This window comes from Eurosta solidaginis, chromosome 1 (genome assembly GCF_040869045.1).
Source record: "Eurosta solidaginis isolate ZX-2024a chromosome 1, ASM4086904v1, whole genome shotgun sequence".
In the NCBI taxonomy this organism is placed as follows: domain Eukaryota; kingdom Metazoa; phylum Arthropoda; class Insecta; order Diptera; family Tephritidae; genus Eurosta; species Eurosta solidaginis.
In genome coordinates, this window is record NC_090319.1 from 374,021,070 (window position 1) to 374,047,975 (window position 26,906).

The window sequence follows — 26,906 nt, forward strand, 5'->3', positions numbered from 1 at the left end:
TGCACGTTTGAGCAAAATATTATACGACGATACTGACCAAGTGATATTAATAATAATGTAGAACAACAACAGTAATACAACCAAGAGACTGCTGACCAACCACAAACCCACAAAGCCAATACAATTAATGTAACAATGAAACATGAGAATTGTGAAATATAAAAACAAAGTTGTGTGAATGAACAACAACAATAATTTTGTGCACTTAGCGATGGCATTTGAGTAAAATAATTTTGTGGCACGTTCTATGTAGCAAAATGGCTGAACTTAGCATTTATGATTTTTAGCTTGCCTACTTTTAGGCGGAAAAGGGATATTGGTCAAGTGGAAAGTTTTTTTTTTTTTTTGCTACAACTTACATATTTAGTGGGGTGGTCCTTATTTTTTGACTTTTAACAAGTTAACGTGGCACCCCGTAAAATCATTCTTCACTCAAAATTACTGACGGCGTATATTTTTAAGCGGTTTTATTTAGCTTGCTTCTGTGTAGCGTTCTTTTCGAATTTTGTAATTGAAATTTAAGTAACTTCCCGATAAGCTACAAGTTTGAAACTTGGAATATAGTTCAGACCCCGATGACAATGCAATAAAAAGAAAAAACTCCGCTAGATGGCACATGGATCGATATATTTCAAAAATTTAATTTTTCGTCTGATTGGGCTCATATTTGGAACACAAATACATGCAGAAACAGCCTATGAAAAAATTCGGCACAATGATCAAGATATCTAAAACAAGTAAGGAAGGCTAAGTTCGGGTGTAACCGAACATTACATACTCAGCTGAGAGCCATGGAGACAAAATAAGGAAAATCACCATGTAGGAAAATGAACCTAGGGTAACCCTGGAATGTGGTTGTATGACATGTGTATCAAATGGAAGGTATTAAAGAGTATTTTAAGAGAGAGTAGGCCATAGTTCTATGGATGGACGCCATTTAGGGATATCGCCATAAAGGTGGACCATGGCTGACTCTAGAATTTGTTTGTACATTATGGGTATGAAATGAAAGGTGTTACTGAGCATTTTAAGAGGGATTGGGCCTTAGGTCTATCGGTGGACGCCTTTTCGAGATATCGCCATTAAGGTGGACCAGGGGTGACTCTAGAATGTGTTTGTACGATATGGGAATCAAATGAAAGCTGTTAATGAGTATTTTGAAAAGGAGTGATCCTTAGTTCCATAGGTGGACGCCGTTTCGAGATATCGCCATTAGGGTGGGCCAGGGGTGACTCTAGAATGTTTGTACGATATGGGTATCAAATTAAAGGTATTAATGAGGGTTTTAAAAGCGAGTGGCCCTTAGATGTATATGTGAAGGCGTTCTCGCGATATCGACCAAAATGTGGACCAGGTGATCCAGAAAATCATCTGTCGGGTACTGCTAATTTATTTATATATGCAATACCACTAACAGTATTCCTGCCGAGATTCCAACGGCTGTTGATTTCGCCTTGTAGAACTCTTTCATTTTCTTCTACTTAATATGGTAGGTGTCACACCCATTTTACAAAGTTTTTTCCAAAGTTATATTTTGCGTCAATAAACCAATCCAGTTACCATGTTTCATCCCTTTTTTCTTATTTGGTATAGAATTATGGCATTTTTTTCATTTTTCGTAATTTTCGATATCGATAAAGTGGGCGTGGTTATGGTCGGATTTCGGCCATTTTTTATACCAAGATAAAGTGAGTTCAGATAAGTACGTGGGCTAAGTTTAGTAAAGATATATCGGTTTATGCTCAAGTTATTGTGTTAACGGCCGAGCGGTAGGACAGACGGTGGACTGTGTATAAAAACTGGGCGTGGCTTCCACCGATTTCGCCCATTTTCACAGAGAGCAGTTACCGTCATATAATCTATGCCCCTACCAAATTTGAGAAGGATTGGTAAATTTTTGTTCGACTTATGGCATTAAAAGTATTCTAGACAAACTAAATGAAAATGGGCGGAGCCACGCCCATTTTGAAATTTTCTTTTATTTTTGTATTTTGTTGCATCATGTCATTACTGGAGTTGAATTTTGACTTAATTTACTTATATACAGTAAAGATATTAAATTTTTTGTTAAAATTTGAATTAAAAAAATTTTTTTTTTAAAAAGTGGGCGTGTTCTGCATCCAATTTTGCTAATTTTTATTTAGCACATACATAGTAATAGTAGTAACGTTCCTGCCAAATTTGATCATGATATCTTCAACGACTGCCAAATTACAGCTTGCAAAACTTTTAAATTACCTTCTTGTAAAAGTGGGCGGTGCCACGCCCATTGTCCAAAATCTTACTAAATTTCTATTCTGCGTCATAACGTCAACCCATCTACCAAGTTTCATCGCTTTAACCGCCTTTGGCAATGAATTATCGCATTTTTTCGGTTTTTCGAAATATTCGATATCGAAAAAGTGGGCGTGGTTATAGTCCGATATCGTTCATTTTAAATAGCGATCTGAGATGAGTGTCCAGGAATCTACATACCAAATTTCATCAAGATACCTCAAAATTTACTCAAGTTATCGTGTTAACGGACAGACGGACGGACGGACGGACATGGCTCAATAAATTTTTTTTTCGATACTGATGATTTTGATATATGGAAGTCTATATCTATCTCGATTCCTTTATACCTGTACAACCAACCGTTATCCAATCAAAGTTAATATACTCTGTGAGCTCTGAGTATAAAAATCGTATATGTGATCCGACTTGTCTCATATTTGAAACAAATATTACACACAGTCCAGTAGAAGTGACTTCAAAATATTTTGGAGCACATATGACCGAATTTTGTAAGTGAAATTTAAGCAAATAAAAGAATTTAAAAAAATTGTTTAGTTAAACGATTTTATTAAACACAATACTTACATTAAATAATAATAATACTAAAAGCTAATAAATAATTAGGTATATCCTAGGTACTAGTTATCACGCTCCTCATCAATCTGGGGCGTTGATCAGACAATTAAATAAAAGCGTTGGGCGCGTCAAATTTCTATTGGTATTCATAAGTAAGACCAACTGAGCCTTAATCAGGTTATGTTACGCCTCACATATTTAGAAATTTCACGCGTCCAACGCTTCTATTTAATTGTCTGATTGATGAGGAGTGCGATGACTAGTACCTAGGATATACCTAATTATTTACTAGCTTTTAGTATTATTATTATTCAATGTAAGTATTGTTTAACTTAAATATGTTTTTTAGTCTTTTATTATTTACAATTTTCAGCCACAATTTTAAACTTTAAGGTTTTCTAGAGTAGAGTTTATAAATTTATACTTTTAAATTTTAAAATATTATTTGGTTTTCTTTTAAAACAGTTTTGAGATTTTAGACTTTTGTTCAATTTAGTTTGATATTAAACCCGAATAAAATAAAAAAAACAATTTTGAGAGGTTTGGAATTTAGTTCGAAAAAATATTAAAAAGTGCTTAAACCGATAAAGGGTCCTTAATTTAGTCTCAAATTTGCAGCCATGTAATCTAAATAATCATTTTCATGTAAATATGTATTCTATGCCCTGTTATATACATAAAAAGTAGGAATAAATTAGAGCAACTTTTAAATTCTACAACATATAACTCAAGAAGGGGGCAGACACAGAATGTGTGTGTGTGTGTGGTGTTACTTCAACAAACACGAGGGAAGCCAGCGCGGGTCGTAAATAGCACGGCTTGCATTTTGTCTGCATAACTGATATCATATCGCTAACGCTGCAGGTTACATGAATTTCATTTCTTCTGCTTACGCAATATGGTATCAGATCAATTGAATTTTTTTATATAGGTCTTCTAAAAGTTCTGCTTATAACCGTAAACATTTGTATACTCAGCTGAGCAGAGCTCACAGAGTATATTAACTTTGTTCGCATAACAGTAATCCGTAACGGCATAAATCAATCGAGTTAGATATAGACTTCTATATATCAAAATGATCTGGGCGATAAAAGAAATTCATTTAGCCATGTCCGTCCGTCCGTCCGTAAACACGATAACTTGAGTAAATTTTGAGGTATCTTGATGAAATAAGGTTTGTAGGTTCCTGGGCGCTCATATCAGATCGCTATTTAAAATGAACGAAATCGGACCACAACCACGCCCACTTTATCGATATCGAAAATTTCGAAAAACCGAAAAATTGCGATAATTCATTACCAAAGACGGCTAAAGCGATGAAACTTGGTAGGTGGGTTGAACTTATGACGCAAAATAGAAAATTAGTAAAATTTGGACAATGGGCGTGGCACCACCCACTTTTAAAAGCAGGTAATTTAAAATTTTGCAAGCTGTAATTTCGCAGTCGTTGAAGGTATCACGATGAAATTTGGCAGGAACATTACTCCTACCTGTATATGTGCTAAAAAAAAATTTGCAAAATCGGATGATGAACACGCCCAATTTAAACACATTTTTTTAAGTCAAATTTTAACAAACAATTTAATATCTTTACAGTATATAAGTAAATTATATCAATATTCAACTCTAGTAATGATATGGTGCAACAAAATACAAAAATAAAAGAAAATTTCAAAATGGGTGTGGCTCCGCCCTTTTTCATTTAATTCGTCTAGAATACTTTTAAGGCCATTAGTCGAACAAAAATTTACCAATCCTTGTGAAATTTGGTAGGTGCATAGACTCTATGACAGTAACTGTTTTCTGTGAAAATGGGCGAAATCGGTTGAAGCCACGCCCAGTTTTTATACACGGTCGACCGTCTGTCCTTCCGCTCGGCCGTTAACACGATAACTTGAACCAAAATCGATATATCTTTACTAAACTTAGTTCACGTACTTATCTGAACTCAGTTTATCTTGGTATAAAAAATGGCCGAAATCCGACTATGAACCCGCCCACTTTTTCGATATCGAAAATTACGAAAAATGAAAAAAAATGCCATAATTCTGTACCGAATATGAAAAAAGAGATGAAACATGGTAATTGTGTTGGTTTATTGACGCAAAATATAACTTTAGAAAAAAATTTGTAAAATATGTGTGACACCTACAATAGCCGTGTTTTTTAACACGCGTATATCCGTTTACGCTTAAACTTTATATGGACTGCTAAGCGACAAACTTTAAATACACCTCTGAAATTGCTGCGCATAAATTTTGTCATACTAAATTTCAATACGCATTATACTCAGATGTAACTGAAATATGTGTCTTTGTTTCACCCTCTACACTAATTCTATGTATTCTATGTGTGTCCACAATTCATCGCAACTGATTCAGCTATATGTTATACCCTATGGCCATCAGAGCATTGTGTCTCCGCTTTTAGGTACACCCTGTTGCTGTAGCTAGTAGTTTAACCACAGCCGCTAGATAGGTCTCTTAAGCAGTATCTAAGCGAGGATAGGAGTTTTTTTTCACTCGCAAACGAATCGCATACGCGTGTAAAAAAAAAAACACGGCTAATATTAAGTAGAAGAAAATGAAAAATGTCTGCAGGGCGAAATTAAAAGCCCTTGGAATCTTGGTAGGAATACTGTTCGTGGTATGACATATATAAATAAATTAGCGGTACCCGACAGATGATGTTCTAGGTCACCCTGGTCCACATTTTGGTCGATATATCGAAAACGCCTTCACATATACAACCAAGAGCCACTCCCTTTTAAAACCTTCATTAATACCTTTAATTTGATACCCATATCGTACAAACCCATTCTAGAGTCACCCCTGGACCCTTATTGCGATATCTCGAAAGGCGTCCACCTATAGAACTTAAAATACCCTTTAGTACCTTCCATTTGAAACCCATATCTTACAAACACATTCCAGGGTTACCCTAATTTCATTTTGTTAAATGGTGATTTTCCCTTATTTTGTCTCCAAACTCTCAGCTGAGTATGTAATGTTCGGTCACACCGGATCTTAGCCTTCCTTACTTGTTTTAAGTTATTTTAGGACAGAAAAAGTGAGTAGAAAAGTAACTAGTAACCTCAAACGACCATGCGCCACACATGGTAATTGAAATTCAATCCTCGGTAGCGACATCTAAATAATCTTCAAATCAAAAATACTGAAATATTTTCTCAGTATAGAGAACCAATTAAAATAGTGCCCTGCCAAAAAATCACAAAAGAAAAAATAAAATTATTTAACCCGTATAAGGACCACCCTAATATTTCGCTTTTTACTACTTGCCTTTTTTCAGTACTTTCTCCTTTTTCTTTCGCTTACACTCTTTACATGTGATTATACATATCCTCCCACTTATGATGGGAATTACTTTGTGTTACAATTTCATGCTAAACCATTATCCTAATTATTCTAATGTACGTAATTTTGCCCTTTTATTGAGTTCTTAAGCAAAATATAATACACTGGAAAATTGTTCACAATTTTATCAAGTGACGAACTTTATCTGACGATGGCGGGTATGACACAATTTTTGTTCACATTAAAGGTTTAGTTCTTAAACTATAGTAAAAACTCATTAAAGCAACAGTTTTATGTAGGATGGGCAAAAAGTTTGTATTCAAACAAGTTACAGCGGCGAACAGTAAAATGGCAGTGGCAATTTTTATAAAATTTCATGAATTAGAGGAACTCTTTTGGCCGCGAAAACGTTCTCTAAAAATTTCCGAAATTCGAGGAAATTTTCAAAAATTTCGAACTTTTTATTTTAAGATTTTTGCACCCATTCGCATTACACACCTCTTAGCTGATATTTTCAGCAATCAGGCTCCTTCATCTTATAACAGAATGAACATGATAAGTGTCCATGTCCCTTACAAGAAGTCATCTACTACTTCGAAATTTCGTTAGATGATTTTGATTATAGTACTGAGGGGTGTTGCATTTTAAACGGGTGGACAAATAGCTTCTATAAAAAAATCAACAACAGAGGGAGATGGAGAAGGAGAAAGGTAATAAAATTAAAGAAAAAAAAACTTTTTTAAAAATAAGCTTTTATTATTTTGGTTAATAATATTAACTAAAAAGTAAACAATAAATTGACTCTAAAGAAATATAACACTTTATAAGTTCATTGTAAGCTTAAACGATAATTAGGCTTTTTCGTCTGCGACAAAAAAATTCTATATTGTACATAATTATATATTTTTAACATTAAAACTTTACACCTAAATTATTAAATCTTACAGTTTATATCACAGTCCTAATTGTTCTAATAAAAGCATGTTACATTGCGATAGCAAGAAAAGGAGATCCTAAATGTTCTTAATTATACCATCAAAATTTAACACGTTTTTTATTAGAACAATTAGGACTGTGATATAAACTGTAAAATTTAATAATTTAGGTGTAAAGTTTTAATGTTAAAAATATATAATTATGTACAATATAGAATTTTTTTGTCGCAGACGAAAAAGCCTAATTATCGTTTAAGCTTACAATGAACTTATAAAGTGTTATATTTCTTTAGAGTCAATTTATTGTTTACTTTTTAGTTAATTTTATTAACCAAAATAATAAAAGATTATTTTTAAAAAAGTTTTTTTTTCTTTAATTTTATTTTTAAAAAAGTTTTTTTTTCTTTAATTTTATTTTTTACTTTTTAGTTCGTTTAATAGAAGCTTGTTCTTATAAAAGCTTTAAATATAAGTATAGGGGGTGAAACAAAAACACATATATCAGTTACATCTACGTATAATGCGTATTGGTATTTATTAGTACACATTTTATGCGCAGCAACTTCAGAGGTGTATTTAAAGTTTAAAGCATTGTAAATATAAGTATTGAAGTCATGAGCCTGGGCATTCGCGCAATTTTAGTGATGTAAATTGCATGGCGCCAGCGCCAATGCGGTGCCAGCTCAATGGTAGCTCATTGACGAAATTACTCCAAGCGAATTTTTGACGCTTCTTAGTAGTGAGTGCGTAGTACATTTTACTTGCGCTATTTAGTGAAACGACTTTTGTGTGTCAGGCACGAGTTTGGTGTTATTGGCGCTACTGGCAGTGATGACACTGAGCTGTTGACGGTAGCGCTGGTAGTTCAGATTTTGAATCAGAGAAAGAATTGATAACCCGTGTGAATTATTATGGCTTTGGCCGTGTAAATTATTATGGTGTATTTGTATATTTTAGATTTAATGCACAATTAATATTTGTGTGTTTGAGCGGCCAAATAATAACAGTAGTATTGCTAAAGTGCTGCTTAGTTGATGGAATGTCGCTAATTTCTTAGCGATGATCAGCAGATTGTCAATATTTCGTTCAACGGACGCGCGAAATTGCCACATCTGCTCAAATTTTCCAAAGATTTTCCATTCTTGATTTAACTTAAGCTTTTATGCCAATATTTTTCAGCCAGCTTTTTTCAAATAGGTAATTTTTCCAAAAGCAAAATAAATTACAGAAAAGATTACAGGGTTAAACAGCCTTAAAAATTCAGCTATGTTGGTTATACACAGAAATACAACAGAGGGTTGTGTCTCCGCTTTTCGCAAGCGATGAGATTCACCACGCGTGACACGTGATTCACCACGTCCAAATATCACAATCCACGGATTGGTACCGGCGTGTTTGTATGGGACTTAGGCTGTTATGCCAAAGTAAATACAAATCTTTACCGATAACTGTGTTATCGATTAATTTATCGAATTCTAACAAAGTAATATTGCATTGTCATCGGAGTTATACATGTGTGCAAAATTTCAGCTCAATCGGACACCGCGAAGTGTATCAAATTTAACTTGCAAGATTCCATTACAGACAACAAAAGTGAAAGTAAATAAAAGCTTATAAAAAGGAACAGCAAGAGACAGAAGTTATCGCGTTCGTAGTCCCTGCCTTTGTTAATTAAATAGCAAGGTTTTTCATTGCTCCTATTTTGATCAGTCGCAGTCTCATGCTTATCTGGGTAACACCTTCCCAGCTTCCTTTACTTTTTTCTCACAACTGTCATGTAGAAAAACACTGAATATGAATGTGAGATGCCCTGGAACGCAGTGCGTGAGGCCGAAAGTAGTTATAAAAGAAGGTGCGGGTATGTAGTAGATAATCCTACAACTGTCAGCTTTTTTATCAGCCTCCGATGATAAACATACCTAGGAATGCTATATATTTTCTGCAGCATGGAAACCAAGAGTACCAAACTTAACGCTTAAGCTGCGCCTGACTTTCGATCAGCCTCCTTCTACGTGCGAAATATTACAATATGGAGGCGAAAGATCAAATACAATATCATTGCCATCTTTTGACACTTAAGTAACCAACTCCGATTTTAAAACTTTAAGGACGACTGCGTCTATTTGGATCTTCTGTGTTCTAATATCAGAGGTGCGTATTAACATCGTAAGAAAACGATTTATTGAAGAGCGGAGTTTGGCGATATGTTCGTCCACAGTTTTTAATGAGAGCCCCTGGTGCAGCTATCTCTTTCTGATTATTTTTTTTTACCGGACGTCTCCCAAACTATACACAAATCCGAGCTAGGGGATTGGTGAAGAGCTATTATATGCACACATATATTGCTTGCCTCTGTACTTAAAAAACCTCGTTCGTATCGCCGTTTACGGAAATCTATTTCACTCAAACGATACGTATGTATTATTGAACTTTTTATTAAACTAATAAGAAATCATGGATTTACTATGTACTCGCTGTCCGTAGTTGCCATGCCTCATTTATCCAACTAACCACTTTGGAGCTATTGCGATTTAAAAAATGTTACTGCATCACTAATCGAAATATTGATACGGCCCCTGCTTGAAGCCGCATCTCTTCCAAGACAGACGTTGCCTTCTACAATGAACTCCGTTAAGTACACACGTTAAGTAGTAATAATACTAAAAGATTGAAAATAATTAGGTAGGTCCTAGGTACTAATCATCACACTCCTCATCAATCTGGGGCGTTGATCAGAAAATTACACAAAAGCGTTGGGCGAGTGAAATTTCTAAAAATGTGAGGCGTAGCATAACCTGATTAAGGCTCAGTTGGTCTTACTTATGACTATTAATATAAATTTAACGCGCTTTTATTTAATTTTCTGATCAACGCCCCAGATTGATGAGGAGTGTGATGACTAGTACCTAGGACCTACCTAATTATTTTCTAGCTTTTAGTATTATTAATACTTAATGTAAGTATATAAAATAATAATAAAACCGTTCAACTTAAAAATTTTGTTTTAATTATTTTTCTTCTTCTTCAATCCAACTTAGTTTTTCTGAAGTCTTTACTTAATGTCTTCGTAAATTTTTTTTGAGTGTTTGGTGCCTCTTTAATGTTACTTCGCACTCTTGACCAAAAGTCAGTTCTTGTGGTTTTAAAATCATAAACCGATTTTCTTAAGTATTTTTTAAGTTTTTTAATTCTTTAAGCGCTTTCTTATGTCATTAAAGGCCACAAGTAGGGCTGCTATAGAATATTACTAACGTCAAATTAAACTTTAACAGCAGTAGTAAAAAGTTTTGTTTTTCTCAGGGCTTTACTCTTTCACAGTTTTAAACTATATTGGTATGTACATTAGGGTAGTTTAGTTTATATGGTAAGCGCTTTTTTACTTAGTATCAATCGAATTTTGGTCCTACATGCAATTTTAAGAAAAAACTCCTATCGAGCAAATTTCCTTGTAAATATCATGAGGAACGTGAACATTTTCAACCGGAAGCAAAATTTATATGTGATATCGCGTACTATAATATTATTGATTTTGGGTATAAGAAAAGAGAAAATTAATTGTCATTATAATTACATGAATACCCAAGGAGAAATCTTAATTTTGACCTCTGTGCGACACCATATAACGCTTTGAAGGTTGAAACTGGAAAAACCCATATATTCGATTAACAAGGACAACCCTAATGCGTATACGTATATTTTCTTGTTTAGCACTCTAGGCCCTTTGGGCAAATTCTGCAGCTGAATACTTCTACTTTCCTACAAGCAAAAATGCTGGCGCCAAATTAAAAGTTGAGACTCTTATGCAGCTGTATCAGAGTAACTTCAGTTCAGAGTTTGCTTTGCAACAAAATAATAAAACAGAAAATACTTTCGCTGCTTAAAATTAGGAAGAAAGTACGAACTAAAATTTGTTCTTTTCTACTTTTCCGTATCTTAAAACAATAATTTCTTATTTTGCGTTTTAAATTTACACAATATTAACATTGATTTAAAATTTTTAGAAGAAAAAGAAATTGAAATTGAGAAAATTTCCCACTTTATTAAAGTAAAAACAAGTAAGGAAGCATAAGTACGAGTGAAACCGAATATTACATACGCAGCTGTACACTTGAAATGCTGTTGTTGTTTTTTGTGTGCTTAATAGTTTTACAAGACTGTGCAATAATACATAGATATACATATGGTTCTATGATGAACTAATTTTTCTTCGAATTATGGCTCCCGAAAGATAGAAAATTGCACAGTTATAAAAGAGGCAGTACCACACCCATTTTTAAAAATTTGGAAATTTTCTTATTTATTGTTACAAATCCACTTGGGAAATGAAATACCATTGATATAAAGCCCTTTTTTTCAAAGCTAAAGCTTATTTTATGTGGACCCTTTTAAAAATCTTTTATATGAAAGTGGGGGTGACCCATAACCGATTTCGTTAATTTTTCTTCAAAGCATTCCGTATAGTAAGGACAACCTCTCTGCTGAATTTTGTTACGATAGGTTTAACGATTTTTGATTTATGATTAATAATATTTGTAAAATTGATTTTATCACAAGTGGGCGGTGCCACGCCCATTAAATTTTTTTTTTTTTAATTTGCATCAAGAGTCTCAATAGTCCACGCGTCGAATTTCAACATTCTGGACGTATTATTTACTAAATAATCAGGTTTTTGTGTTTTCCAAAATGTTATGTATATAAAAAGTGGGCGTGATTATCATCCGATTTCGCTCATTTTCAATACCAATCTATTTTGGGTCCAGACAAGCTCATGTACAAAATTAGGTGAAGATATCACAATATTTCCTCAAGTTATCGTGTTAACGGACAGACGGACGGACGGACGGACATGGCTCAATCAAATTTTTTTCCGATACTGATGATTTTGATATATGGAAGTCTATATCTATCGCAATTCCTTTATACCTGTACAACGTTATCCAATCAAAGTTATAATACCCTGTGTACAAGTACAGCTGGCTATAATTAATTAATTATTTATGAAGTACAAGAGGGCTAAGGAGGTATGGTGTGTTTCATTTAACCAATCCATTAGTCTTTGGCGGCCACAGTGGTGTGATGGTAGCGTGCTCCGCCTACCACACCATATGCCCTGGGTTCACACCACGGGCAAAGCAACATCAAAATTTTAGAAATAAGGTTTTTCAATTAGAAGAAAATTTTTCTAAGCGGGGTCCGCCCCTCGGCAGTGTTTGGCAAGCGCTCCGACTGTATTTCTGCCATGAAAAGTTCTCAGTGAAAACTCATCTGCCTTGCAGATGCCGTTCGGAGTCGGCATAAATCATGTACGCCCCGTCTGGCCAATTTGTAGGGAAAATCAAGAGAAGCACGACGCAAATTGGAAGAGAAGCTCGGCCTAAAATCTCTTCGTAGGTTATCGCGCCTTACATTTATTTATTTTTAATCCATTAGTCTCTGATCGTCATAGTGGTAGTGAACTCTATAGTGGCCGGTACAAAATTTACCATAACATGAAAAAACAAATAATGGGATATCATTTTTTTTATAATTTCCACTTCAAAAAACTTTTTAAAAAAGTATTCATTGATTAGTTTCTAAAGAATATCTTGTGATATGTGGGATTGACAGACGGACGTAGGACAACTAGAAGCGGACATACCTTTTAATTATACACTGCACTAATTGCATCCCTGCAATAGTTAGAACGGCAACCCGAACTAGACGAAGAGAGCCTAACACAAGTTAGTTAAAAGAGATGAACGACAATCAAGTTTGAAGTGCGGTACTGACAACACGTATATAAAACATATGTAAATGTAATAAACGCTAATATACACGTTCTAGTAATTAACCGAGTTTTAATTGGAACCCTAGACAAAGAAATCCCACAATTGGGGGCTCGCCCGGAATTTTTTACAGTCGTTATACAAGTTAAAAAAAAAAAAAAAAAAAAAGTTTTCTAAATTAAAATCGGTCCAATCGTTAAATTGCTGCATAAATTAGAAACGCGAACGTGTATGTATGCACATATTATATGGGCGCACTGTAACAAGGGCAGAGGTAAATCGCAACGCACATAGCAGAAGGAGAAAAGTACCGCATCTTCGCTTGTGTAAAAAGCATCAACTTTTACACAGAAAACTTGGGAAAATCGTGGTGTGTAAGTAAAGGCAAATTAAACCACCCGAAATAAGAGCCAGAAAAATAACGGAACGAAGAAACGGTTATACCATGGCAAATAACGGCGTCATTCAGTGGAGATCTCGTTAGAGCAGTAGCAGAGCGCAGCCAAGCCTCAGTTGCGCGAAACAGCAAGAGTAAGCAGCGAACATTAAAATTCTGTCAGCAGCAGCAGAGAAAGATCAAACAATTGGTATAAGTTGCAATTTGAATAAGTTTGAAATTCAATTGCGTTTGGCAGAATTCAGGCATGCTTAACCAACGAAACGATATCATTTCGTTACGATAATCAACGTTAATAAACGAAACGAAGTCATTTCGTTTCGTTTATTAACGTTAAGATCGTCAAATTAACGAAATGATTTCGTTTCGTTTTCTGCCATATCAAAACGAAATCAAATCGTTTATGTTGATTATTAATTTCAAACTATGCTGGCAAAGCTGATTGATGGCGGAGTCATTAAAGGTGAAAGCATTATCCAAGCTGATTGCAACTTTTCTCATGAATTTTGACAGTACGAACATTTCTCAGAGTATTTTTGACATTACCACCAACGAATTACACAAACAAATTACATAGAGTTTGTGTGTGTATGTGCGCTCGTTGTTGCCACCTTACGGCTTCACCATGGCTATAGCATTGCCAGCACAATTCAAACATAAAGTATCACGTTTTCGTTAACGTTTTTAACGTTAACGAAAGCTTTTCGTTTCGGTTAAAAACGAGATACAATTTATCTTGATAATTTCTTTATCGATAATATTTCGAAGTGTTTCAACGGAAACGGTGGAAATTTTTTGATAAACGATTAGCTTAACGTTAAGGTGCATCCCCGGGCAGAATTGTCTGCGAGTTGATAGCGAGGAAGGTTTGATCTAAGTTTTACTGCAGTGTGTATTGGAAATTGTGGCGTCGACAGAGGTTCGATAGTGAGAACAGTTGAGCTGGCACATTGTGTTCCAGGTAACGAAGGGTTACGATTGCAGTGGAAGAGTGGAAGTAAAGCAGAGCTGAGGTCAGTTAATGCGTGTTTGAGTGAAACAGAACGAAGGCGTTTGAAACAGTAGTTGGCTACAGCGACGTTACAGGCGAGATCAAACTAAATGCAGTTGTTCGAGTTATTTGCAGATAAGTTGTTATAAATATATGTACGTTTTGTGTAATACATGTAGGTGCACTGTTCGATATTTCTGGTGAGCAAAGTTAAATTGGAGTTTGTATGTCTGATGACGTTTTAGACACATTCTGTCTTGAGTAAAATAAATCGATTGATTAAAATAATCATACATAATTTCGACAGTTTAGAAATTAAATCTCAATTGCAAAATAAGTACATTGAGCTTCAGTTCAGATAAAGCCACTATTTGAGCAAAATAAATTTTGACCGCGTTTAAATATACTAATTACATTTTGTGAATTTGGGCTGAATTAAAACAAACATTCAAGCAATTTGAGTGCACTGTATCAAACTAGAGCTGTCGAATAGTTTTTAGTTGAGTGAAAAAAAAAACATTTCTGTTTAAGTTTGTCTAAAAGTAAAGCAAAAAAAAAAATTACTTCTCAAAGTTATTTTTGAAATCGATTCAAAACAAATTCATTCAAGAGTTGAATTTTAAATTAATAAACACTCAGATTTTCTTGTAAACCTTTGACTTAAGAAAATAAAGGAAACATTACTGGTTTTCCACTTTGCACGTAAATTTACACTGCGATTTACGCGGAAATAGTTCACAAAACCTGTCTACAGGAAATTCTGAGTACAACCAATATATTGACAAGAAAGAAAATCTTTTTTTGTGATTTTAAGTATTGATACAATTTGAATACATAATATACCTCTTGAGTTGTAAAACATATTTATTGTAAAGACGTCGACATGGACGTAAACGAAATTTTAGCATTGAACTTGAACGGTCTTAGGGAAAAACTAACGTCGTTAGGACTATCAACTAGGGGACGTAAACGTGAACTCCAAGATACGCTTTTAGAACACTTCGGCCTTTCCAGAGAAGAAGGTGATGATAGTTCAGATTCGGATGGAAGTTTTCAGAATAGGTTGAACAATGCGACTCATAGCTATTTTAGTCTTCGAGACATTGAGGATACTCTGTCTTCGTTTTCAGGGTGTGGGCAACCTGACATTAATCAGTGGTTGCAAGAGTTTGAGAGTAATGCAGCTGTTGTTAATTGGAATGACCTGGAAAAATTTATTTATGGAAAACAACTCCTTAAAGGTGCGGCTAAAATATTTGTTAGGAGTCAGAGAGAAATTATGGATTGGAACTCGTTAAAGTCCATCCTTAAAGAAGAGTTTGAAGTTAAGCTTAGTGTAAATGAAATCCATCGCCGATTAAAGAACAGACGTAAGAGGGCAAATGAAAGCTTTCTAGAATATTTGTACTCGCTGATGGAAATTGCAAGCATGCTAGATATGGATGATGCCAGTATCATTGAATATTTTATTGAGGGTATACCCGATACGAGATCCAATAAACAAATTCTTTACCAAGCTCTCACTATAGCTGATTTAAAAGAGAACTTGCGCGTATATGAAAAATGTCATGGACAATTCCAAAGTTTAGGTAGTAGAGCGGTTCCACAACCACCTCAAGGGAAAAATACAGACAAAAGTGAAACCCACGGCAGCAAAGCGTGTTTTAAGTGTGGAAAAGTAGGGCATCTGGCTAGGCATTGCACTCGTTCGGCTGTTCGGTGCTTTAAGTGTAGTCAAGTTGGTCATAAAGCCAATGATTGTAAGCAGCAGATATCGCGTACTGAAGAAAAAAGCGAAAACAAGAAGGTTCATGTAGTTACCGACGGCAAAGAACAAGAAAATATTAAGCCAGTTGCGCGAGATACAAGCCTATTTAGAGATTTAGAAATCAACGGGCACATATTTTCAGCTCTTTTAGACACGGGTAGTGACATTTGCGCGATAAGATACGACACTCTAGTGAACATTGGATATGTTGATCTACAGCCAAAAATTAAAACCTTGTATGGCATCGGTAACAAAATGATTAAAACTATCGGATGTTTCACCGCGCGTATGAGTTTAGATGAAGTCGAAGTCGACATCGAGTTTCATGTCACTAAAGAGAGCGATATTTTGTACGACGCTATCTTGGGTAAAAACATTCTGAGTCAAGTCGATATAGCCATAAATGATGAAGGTGTAAGATTTTTAAAGAAAAGAATTGCAACTCAGGAACTCGAGAATAGAGAGAAAACACCAGTTAGCAAGAAATTAGTTGTGAGTAAGGAAGCGAATATAGGCGAATTGGAGAAAGAGGTTGAGGCAATGTTGCAAATTGGGGTTAGCGTGAGCGTAGAGCCACAGTGTGAGCTTGATCATTTACAACCCGATACAAAAGCAAGTGTACTAGGTCTGATTACAAACTACAGATGTGTGAAGGAAAAACCATCGCCAATTGAGATGAAGATTATTTTGTCGGATGAAGTGCCCATTACCAAAGACCGCGCCGACTGTCCTATGCAGATCAAGCCGTTGTCGAAAAACAAATTGAGGAGTGGTTAGCCGACAATATTATCCAGGCCAGCACATCCGAGTATGCGTCACCGATAGTTCTCGTTTCAATGAAAGATGGTACAAAACGATTGTGCTGCGATTATCGTAAATTAAATGAAAAAATTATACGCGACAACTTCCCCATGCCGTTGATTGACGACGTGCTGCAAAGACTTCAATCGGCAACTTTCTACACGACATTAGATCTTCGTAACGGATTTTTCCATGTACCATTAGACATTGCGTCACGGAAGTACACGGCTTTTGTCACACACAATGGGCAATATGAGTTTCTATATGCTCCATTCGGTATTTGTAACTCCCCAGCAGTTTTCACGAGATATATTCATGCGGTGTTAGGAGAGCTTATCCGCAATAAAACAATTATTGTATACACGGACGACATAATTATTCCTTCAAAGAGTGTGGAGGATGGGTTGACTAGTCTGAAAAGCGTGTTGGAGACAGCAGAGTTGTACGGGTTACAAATAAAATGGGAAAAATGCCAAATATTGAAGAGGCGAGTTACTTTCTTGGGCTACGTTGTTGAGGCATCAACTATAACACCGTCGCAGGAAAAGACTCAGGCAGTACAGAATTTCCCTGTTCCGACTGACATTAAAACGTTGCAACGCTTTTTGGGACTCACATCGTATTTTAGGCGTTTCATTCCGAACTATTCGTTGGTGGCTAAGCCACTGACTGATCTTTTGGGAAATCATGCAGAGTTTCGAATGGAAAACGAGCAAATAGCCTCAGTCCAACAATTAAAGACTGCGTTAGTGAATCCACCAGTACTCCGACTATTCGATCCAGCATTGCAAGCGGAAATACACACGGATGCTTCTATGCAGGGATATGTCGCAGTCTTGCTGCAAAGAGACTCGCAGGATAGATGTCTGCATCCCATCGAATACATGAGCAGGAAGACTACAACCGCGGAACAGAAATACCACTCATATGAATTGGAAGTTTTAGCCATCGTAGCAGCGCTCAAAAAGTGGAGGGTATACTTAATGGGAATCAAATTTAAGATCATTACGGATTGTAACGCGTTTGCGCTTACAATGAGAAGACAAGAAGTACCCTTACGAATTTCGCGTTGGGCTATGTACCTTCAGGATTACCAATATGAGATAGAGCACCGTTCAGGAAAACAGATGAGGCATGTGGATGCGTTAAGCCGTATGCATTGTCTAATGATGACTGATAGTTTACGACACAGAATACAGGAAGAACAGCTTAAGGATGACAAGCTGGCAGCGATACGGAAAGGTTTGGAACATGAAAATTATCACGATTTTTATATAAAGCATGGTATTATCCATAAAGATCTCGCTAAAGAACTTATGGTAGTACCAGCACCTATGGAAGGAGAAATCATCGAGACAGCTCACAGACAAGGACATTACGCATCCAAGAAGACACAAGATTTGGTTGAGAGAGATTTCTTTATCTACGATATAGCACCCAAGGTTACACACGTCGTGAAAAGCTGTGTAGAATGCCTAGTCGCGGAGGCCAAAGCCGGGAAAAAGGAAGGAATGCTAAACCCCATCAATAAAGAGGACAAACCGCTTGTGACATTTCATCTAGACCACGTCGGTCCTATGGAAGAAACAAAAAAGCGATACAACTATATTTTAGTGATCATCGACGCGTTTTCTAAATTTGTTTGGCTTTACCCCATCAAAAGCACAGGTAGCGACGAAGTGTTAGATCGTTTAGAGAAACAATCAGCGATATTTGGAAACCCATCCAGGATTATAACGGATAGAGGGACTGGTTTTACATCAAACGCTTTCGAAGACTACTGTAGAAGTCAGCACATTCAGCATCTAGTTATAACCACTGGTGTGCCACGCGGTAACGGACAAGTGGAGAGGGTCCATAAAGTAGTTATGCCAATGTTGACGAAGCTTTGCATCGAAAATCCCAAGTTGTGGTATAAGCACGTAGACAGAGTTCAACAACTAATAAATTCCACGCCGACGCGAAGCACCCAGCATTCTCCGTTCAAACTCTTAACTGGTGTCGATATGCGCGTTAACGCAAACCATGACATTCGAAGGTTGTTAGAAGATTCAGTTATAGAAGAGCTGGAGGCAGAGAGGAACACAGTGCGGGAGGAAGCACGTGAAAACATATCTCGCATACAAAAGGAAAATCTGAGAAACTTCAAGAAGAACCGCAGAAAAGCAACAGAGTATGAAGTCGGAGAGTTGGTCGCAATTAAGCGCACCCAGTATGGAGCAGGACTTCGACTGAAACAAAAATTTTTCGGACCATACAAAATAAAAGAGAAACAAGATCACGGTCGCTATATTGTACATAAAGTTGGTGACGTCGAAGGTCCGAGAATAACGCACACGGTGGCAGAGTACATGAAGCCATGGAATCCTTCATCCGAGTCGAATGAAGTATCAGGATGGCCGAATGTGGGATTGACAGACGGACGTAGGACAACTAGAAGCGGACATACCTTTTAATTATACACTGCACTAATTGCATCCCTGCAATAGTTAGACCGGCAACCCGAACTAGACGAAGAGAGCCTAACACAAGTTAGTTAAAAGAGACGAACGACAATCAAGTTTGAAGTGCGGTACTGACAACACGTATATAAAACACATGTAAATGTAATAAACGCTAATATACACGTTCTAGTAATTAACCGAGTTTTAATTGGAACCCTAGACAAAGAAATCCCACAGATATTTATATTTTCCATTTTTATTGAAAAAAAAAAATCTACTGTTTTAAGTAGTGATACAAAGTTTAAATATAAAACTTTTTGTCCATAATATGCTAACCATTTTCAAAAGCCTATTTCATATGAAATTAAAAGTATGCCCAAATTCTTCTTATAGTTGAAACTTCCCACGACAACTGGTTCCATTTACTGGAGCGACTCGATATTATACTCGGCCAAGGGCTGTCATTGCAACTTGAACCCATTTAAACCGCAATGTGAGGCTCACTAATATTGCTTTGAAACCATATTTTGGCGTACTTACCGATAACTAAGGGGCAAATTATTTATAACGCAGTATTCATTCGCTTCAGAGGAGTGACAGTGAACCCAAATGCCTTAATGAAATGTTTGGTATTATGTAGTGGTGACTGTGGATGACTGCGACGCAAAGTGTTACGGTGCCATATATAATATGGCCCTTAGGAGATAAACATATCGAGTAGTCACAAGAGTTCGTATTCATGTAAGATTTTAAGATTTAAGTTGTTTCCATGGTTTCCAATATAAAATTTGATTAAAGCACATCATATGCGGCGAATAAATAGGAGACTATGTGGATTGCTAATTACCTTCCCCAGAAAGTAATATGTGATCCGGTCTATGAAAAGGTGGCTTATGACGCAAAAAAAAAACAGATGTTAAAAGCTGTTTCTCGCAATTTCTTTTTTGAGTCATAAGCCACCTTTTCATAGACCGGGTCACATATAAGTAAAAATCTATTAAATGGAGCTACACTAAATCGAAACCCCAATTTCACCTTAAATCCGGAGCCGTAATAAAGTCCCCAAATCTCATGCTGGAAGCACTTGTGTAAAGATAACGAAACGCTAGAACTCTACACAGTGAGGCGAGAGTACTCCATTAGGAAGAGAAATTAAATGTAGAACAAACAATTTCTGTTCAATACCCAGAAGCCTGTGCATCTCAACAAGCATCTGGTTGATGGCGCCCCGCCCCCTGGGGACCTTTAGAAGTCAGCTTCGCAAGCATTTTGGGGAAATACACCACATGTTAACTCAACCGTATGAAAGAAAACAAAAAAAAAAAAAAACCAAAAAACGCTCCATTTTGCCAGGAGTTGCCCGGCGAGCACCGTTGTTAAAGTTAAATACCCTGAACTCGCAGATGGGGAAAATTATCTCCCCAGGGAGACGCACGTCACTATGGCCCAACTTCGATATTGATATTGTAACATGTTAAACTCTTGCTTGGGGCGTGTCCCCATATCACACTAAGCATCTTTTCAATTGCTATATGGAACCAACGCCTTCAACAATCCTCTCACTTTGGTACACCCCTGTTGATACTGCAAGTTTTCTTGGACTCCGGCTAGAAGATATTGATGACTATTTGTGATGGGGCGAAGCACTGCTTCACCAATAACAACAACAGTAAAATCGAAGACACAAATAAGATATGTTCATATAGACTTAGTCAAGAAAAGGTGAAAAAGTCCGCCCCTAACGAAGCTTCAAATACAGCTGAAACTGTTCGTGTTGTGACTTGGTTATTTGGCTTCCGATTTTTCAATTTAATATGTTGTTATTTTAAATTTGAGAAGCTTTATGATTCCGTTGAATGTCCCTTTGAGTGCTGAAGTCGTATCTATTAGAACTTACGCTTTCTTCTCGAACACAAGCGAGATTATCGAGACCCGAGAAATTGAGAACTCCACTTCTTTCGAGATTCTCGTGTCTCAAAGTACTCGTAAATCTCGCGAGCTTCTCGACACCTGATTTTTTTTACTTGTGAATTTTTATACCTTTCATGAAAATCAAATGGTATATTAATTTCGTCACGAAACCGAGAACTGTAAGTCCTTAAAGGAAAATAGATAGACCCACCATTAAGTATACCGAAATAATCAGGTTGAAGAGCTGAGTTGATTTAGCCATGTCCGTCTGTCCGTCTGTCTGTTTGCATGCAAACTAGTCCCCCAATTTTTGAGATATCTTGATAAACTTTGGTGAGCAGGTGTATTTGGGTGTCCGATTAGACATTTGTCGGAACCGACCGGATCGGACCACTATAGCATATATCCTCCATACAACCGATTTTTCAGAAAAAGAGGATTTTTGTAATATCTTACCCAATTTAACAGATTGAAGCTTCAAACTTCACCATATACTTTCGTATATTGCACATATTGTTGCCTGAAAAAATTTATGAGATCGGTCGTATATATAGTATATATCCCCCACAACCGATTGTTCAGATAAGGAACTTTTCGTAATTACTGCCCTATTTTAAGAGCTAGAAGCTTCAAATTTCAACGAATGCTTACATATATAGCATATATTGTTGTCTGAAAAAATCATAAAGAGCGGTGGTATATATAGTATATATATATATATTTTCGCAAATTTTAGCCCCATTTTAACAGCTAGAAGCTTCAAATTTCACCGAATACTTACGTATATAGCATATATTGATGTCTGAAAAAATTATTGAGATCGGTGGTATACATAATATATATCTCATACAACCGATTGTTCAGATAAGAAACTTTGCGCAATTTCTGCCCCGTTTTAACAGCTAGAAGCTTCAAATTTCACAAAATGCTTACGTATATAGCATATATTGTTGTCTGAAAAAATCATAGAGATCGGTGGTATATATATTATATACTTCATATAAACTGTCATTTTGACCCCTCTTTTACGGCTAGAAGCTTCAAAATTCATCAAATTTCATCAAATAGTTACGTTTACGTCATATATTTTTGAAATACGTGATTCGTAGTCATAATTTTTACATGCAGACCACAAAAAACGTGAAGCTTTGCATCCTCACACAGATTACCTAACTATTTTTTATTTTATATTTATCTTAAAAATCGTTTAGATTTGTTCAAATTTCACCAAATGCTTACGTGTATAGCACATATTGTTGTCTGAGAAAATCATATATACCGGTGGTATATATAGTATATATCCCATACAACCGATTGTTCAGATAAGAAACTTTGCGCAATTTCTTCCCCATTTTAACAGCTAGAAGCTTCAAATTTCACCAAATGCTTACGTGTATAGCATATATTGTTGTCTGAAAAAATCGTTGAGATCGGTGGTATATATAGTATATATCTCATACAACCGATTGTTCAGTTAAGAAACTTTGCGCAATTTCTGCCCCGTTTTAACAGCTAGACGCTTCAAATTTCACCATATGCTTACGTATATAGCATATATTGTTGTCTGAAAAAATCATAAAGATCGGTGGTATATATATTATATACCCCATATAAACTCTAATTTTTGCCCCCTTTTTACGGCTAGAAGCTTCAAAATTCATCAAATTTCATCAATTAGTTACGTTTACGTCATATATTGTTGAAATACGTGATTCGTAGTCATAGTTTTTACACGCAGACCACAAAAAACCTGAAACTTTGCATCCTCACACAAATTACCTACCTGTTTTTTATTTTATATTTATCTTAAAAATCGTTAAGGTATGTAGATCTGTTCACTATATATTTCTTATCTTATACATCCCATTATTCGGAGATTACGAACGGGATAAGATTGTTGTTCAGCCCCATTCATGAAAGGTATGAAGTCTTGGGCACAGCCGAAGACAGTCCCTTTCTTACTTGTTTTTTATTATATCGCATCCCAATGACATTTAACTCAAAACATTTTTATTATACATATAATTTTATTCACAATATTTAATTTTTTTAACGAGACATCGAGAACACGGCTTCTCGCAAGATTCTCGAATCTCGAAATACTGGTAATACTCGCGGGCTTCCCGACTTTCAATTCAGTCTCTGCATTGGCAGTATTCTAAACATGTCGGTGTTTTTTAGTTGTGGTTTTGTAGAAATTTTCTCTTGCGCTTCAGAAAAAATCCTAAGCTCTATATAAAACATAAAACTGTAAAAACGACAACCTGAAAGAGACTGGTAAGCTGAAAAGAATATAGGCAGGAAGTATAGATATTTTCTCAACACCAATATAATGACTTATTAATTTTAAAAAGCAAATTTATGATAATTAGTATTGCACTTTTGCAAATTATATATATTTTGCAGTTATCTTTAGGACTCCATCATGAACGAACCCATACACGTTCTACAGTTCCGTAGTCATTGGCAGAATATAAGTTATTAAATTCCGCAGCCCTGTGGAGATATACATAGGCTTAAAAAATTTTTCTTCTTAATGGCCTTGAAAAAATTTCTGAGAAAATTAAAAATTTTTTTTTTTCAATATTTTGGGTGGATAAGGCCACAGTTGTTTCGAATATGCTCTCTTTAAAACCTTTTCTCCCGGGAGTTAAATTTGAACCCACACTTCTGCTATTATCCATTTAGAAAATTATTTCAAAGCCATCACAATAATAAATTGTCTCAAAAAAATGTTTTTAAAATTATTAAAAAATTTTTCTAAAATAGTCAAAGCGCGAATCTGTGCGTTCGCATTTTCAAATAAGGGCGAAGACAGGAAACGAAATAACAAACCTATGCACCAAACTAAGTGCGCAGAAACGGAAATATTTAAACTACTAAAATGACTACATCCAACTGACTGTGGATGGCTTGGATACCATGCTATTGTTAAGTCTTTTTAGTTTGGTCATGGTCATGTGTCTATGTGAGATTCTTGCGAACTGGGCAGTCCACTGTCACATTATCTCACTATACGCTAATCGTAGACAATTTGATAAGCGTACATTTTTTTTTGTAGGAGACAACTTTTGGCATATATTACCCCTCGGCATGAAGAACGATGCGTACCTAATGGGTCTCCAGAACTACTTCAAAGCTTGAAAGTTGTTTCGAAAATTATTTGAAAATGATTTTAAAATTTTTCGTAGAGAATTCCAAAAACTTCGAAAAATGCTGCATAGATCTGAAATACCTCCATTTACTTAAAATAGTGCCGAATACTTGCAGAATTTGATTGCGGTGTCTTTTCAAAACAAGCTCAAAATTAACCAGACATAGTTTCAAAACAACAATAATAATACCGAAAATATTCCGAACAAAGTGCAAATAAAGTTAATTATTCAATCTACTTCTATACGGATTCATGATCTTGCTTGGGCGCAATGGTGCTGTACAGATTTTTTGGTTTTAGAAATTATATTGACATAGTTTCAAAACATTCTGATTCAAAAGCCCTGGCTTTTTAAAAACAAAAACTTAACTGTAATTATTTAACTACTTCCATCACTCTATTCACGAGTCTAGATCCCATGACCCTTCTCGGGCGCCATTTCACTTGATATGATTTTTTTCAGTTTAGTCAACGAACGTACTTTTATGGTAGTTCTAGGCACATATGAATTACACTAATAAATCTAAAAGTATTGTGACGAATATTAGCAGCACTAAGGGATACTATCATCTCTAAGCCAATACTTAGCGGTGACTTGTATGCACATCAACAAATCAATCATTATGTCTATACATATGTCATTGCAAGCAGCGGAGAGCAACACACAAACACATGCATGTATCTGAGATACTCCCAAAAGTAGGCAATCATCTGTGGAAGTATCACTCACATATACACGCGCATGGGCTATGCGAGAAGCTATAATAATCGTAGATCTGTAGTTATAGCTGAGATGTTTATAGCTGGTAAACGAGTAGTAAATTCTAGAAATAGAAACGCCTAGAAATATGCGAACGACACATTACAGAGCATAAAAGGAGTTAAAACTGAGTAAGCAGTATTCAGTTTGATTTAAGCACGCTATCTGTCGAGAAGTAGAAGTGTTATTGTGAGACAATTTTGCATTATTGAATATTGGAGTTATTTATTCAACAGTTTAGTGATTCGAACGTTAGCAGAAGGTTGCAAATAAGAGGAGTTGCACTAAATTCGTTACAATATTAAAAAAAAATTTCAAATTTGCAAATCGCCACATTATAAGCTTTTTCTGTCTGAGAACGTGCTTTTGTTGTAAATGTAAAATATAAGCTTACTGCATTGTTCATCTAAAGTTTTAATCCTCAAAACTCTTTGTTTTAAAAACCGCTAAAATAATAAAAACTAATCCCCAGCTTACCTTATAAATACGCACACAATTTGCTTCTCAGCTAGGCAGCGAAACCGTCGCTTACAAAGTACACAAGTCTGTAAAATAGGATAACAACAAAGCAAAATAATCAATTAAAATCAATGCTCTTCTAAGAAGGTCGTTTGTTAGACAATAGAAACATACTTTAAATATGTACTGAAAACAACAAAACATTGTTTTGGCACGACGTGTCGTATACGCAACCTGACGAATTCGCTCGCTACTGCCTGCTTGCTTGCTGAGTATATAAATAATCGCAGCTAATCTAACAAGCAACAATAACTCAAGTGTTATTGTATGGGCATAGCCAAATGAAACAATATCAAAAAATCGAAGTTAAGTAGCGGCAACATTATTGAGGGCATTTGTATGTAAAGGGCGTTTTAACAATATATACAATGACAACAACAACACATTTTTTTGAAACAACCAGACAATCTAGCCACAACAACTAACAAGGACAATGAATGTCAATTTCTTTTCTATATGTTTACTTTGTGTATATGCATAATAATTTGTTTTTGTTTACAGTGTGTTTTAGTGCGCAGTTGCCGTGTGTGCTTAAATTATTGTTGGTGGGTCGTACCATATTAAGTGACAATTTGTTTACATATTTTCTTTTTTTATTAACCACTGTGCTGATGTTTTGTTTTGCATACTGAGTAAGACCGTGATTTATAACAGGATAACATAATAATAAATTAGTGCAGTAGGACAGTTGAACGAATTTAAAAATAATGAGCGAATTCTAGGCATAACGCAAGATTTACTAACGAGTTTGTGTTTTATACCATGTCAACAGCAAAAAAAGCAAGCAGACTTAAAGAAAGAAAGGGTATACAGATATTGATTTCGACCGTGGCTAGCAGCCATCAAATAGCTCCCATTTATGTATCGTTATTAGGATCATCTTACGGTTAACCCTGGAAATATGCTGTACTTAACAGGGGGGTATGAACAGAGGAGGAGTACAAGTTTACAAAACGAGTCATATTACAGAAGTATTAAGCCTCGCTGGAGTTAATAGAGTTTGCTGATAAAATGGCTAGCAAAGGATCGTAGTCATCATTATTTGGCGCTTAAATGACTAATCGACTTTGGTCGTTTCGTGATAAGTCGCGAAAGGTATCTCTGTTTCGCGATAGCTGACGCCAATTGGGAGCACGAAATAAGGTTAAGTCTTCCTTCACCTGCCATTTCCAACTCAGCTGGAGTATCCTCTTCATATGCTTCCACATCGCGATGGTGATTGAAATTATTTTTTGGCCAGACGTCTTTGTCAATCTGCATAACCGCACGAGCAGGACCATAAACCTTCCGGAGA

The 26,906-nt window shown here is 35.8% G+C and overlaps 1 protein-coding gene across 4 annotated transcripts in view; it reads right to left on the reverse strand.

Annotated features, from left to right (window-relative positions):
* The window catches only part of Pde6 (phosphodiesterase 6), a 232,586-nt gene that overhangs the window by 81,920 nt on the left and 123,760 nt on the right, over positions 1 to 26,906 (reverse strand). For all 4 annotated transcript variants that reach the window (XM_067763060.1, XM_067763059.1, XM_067763062.1 and 1 more), the window contains exon 3: positions 25,571 to 25,638. The gene's annotated coding sequence lies outside the window, so the exon portion shown is untranslated. The remainder of the gene's footprint in view (positions 1 to 25,570; positions 25,639 to 26,906) is intronic.